The following is a 1,266-nucleotide window of genomic DNA, read 5'->3' on the forward strand; positions in this document are numbered from 1 at the left end:
TGGGTCTAGAGAATTTGAATGAAATAGTGTTGGGCCTACAGATTTTAGATGAAATTTAGTTGATCAGTTTGTCATTTATATGATTGTTTAAATGGCTTATTAAAATTTGTAAAGCCCATAAATTTAAAGAAGATGTTGCTGACATGGCAGCTGAGGTGGCTGCACCAGAAGTGAGAAAAGCTAACTTTATATAGATAGATATAAAGCCAAAAGAGACAGACCATACCAATATTACAATCCACCAAAGTCCAACAAAACAAGCAAAATGTAGAAATCAAAATAAAGAAACCAAACATAAAGGCCCAAGCCCAAGGTAGAAACCCTTCTTTGAAGATTGATTATGTGAACCACAAAACACGTGGCACAAAGGAAATGCTAGAGAAGACACGAGCGAAGTTGAAGAGGCTGAAGTCCATAGGTCTCCGGTCACCGACATCGGAAAGTATCACCAGAAAACGTCAAATCCGGCCGAAAACGCCGGCGAACAACAGAGGAATCTCGATATGCACCCACAAGAAAAAACGAGTTCCAATTTGCCAAGAAAAAGACTCCACCAAATGTTTTCAATCTTCAAAAATGTAGATCTACTCAATCCAAAAAAAAACACAACAACATAAAAAGAGAAAACTAAAAAACTTAAGCCACCGTCCGCCGAACATAACGTTGCCGTGGAGACCAACGCATGCCGGAAGTAAAGTCGGACATGACATTGCCGAAGAGGCCAACGCATGCCAGAATCAAAGCCGGACATGAATCGCCGAGAAGGCCAATTCATGCCAGAAACAAAGCTGTCCATCATGGTTAAAGAGAACAGTCGATGGCGGAAGCAAAAACCGATCCAAACACACGCATAAGAAGCTCGTGTTGGACGGATTGAAGCCGGGTTAAACCATCGGACCACCTTGCCGAAACAAACCGGCCGCCGGAGCCGCCGGAGTAGAACTCCGATGAGAGTTTCTCTCTCTGAAAAATTGAGAGAGAGAAGAGAGAGAACCTCTTTCATTCGATCATGTTTTTGTACTTTAGGGTCTGAATGGTGACATCGGATTTGGTTGTGGGGGACAAACGATTTAATAGTGCGGTATGGTTCAACTGCGGTTCGTGCGGGAGAAATATATTTGCGGGACAAGTGCGGTTTATACAAAATAAGCGGTACAGAATGATATTTGATTGGTGAAAAAACTATTTGCAGTTCACTATTAATTGTGTGAATGGTAAAAAACTGTAACATCCGCAAACCAAAAATTGGTTTTTGGGGATGGGTGT

Source organism: Camelina sativa, chromosome 17 (genome assembly GCF_000633955.1).
Source record: "Camelina sativa cultivar DH55 chromosome 17, Cs, whole genome shotgun sequence".
NCBI lineage: Eukaryota > Viridiplantae > Streptophyta > Magnoliopsida > Brassicales > Brassicaceae > Camelina > Camelina sativa.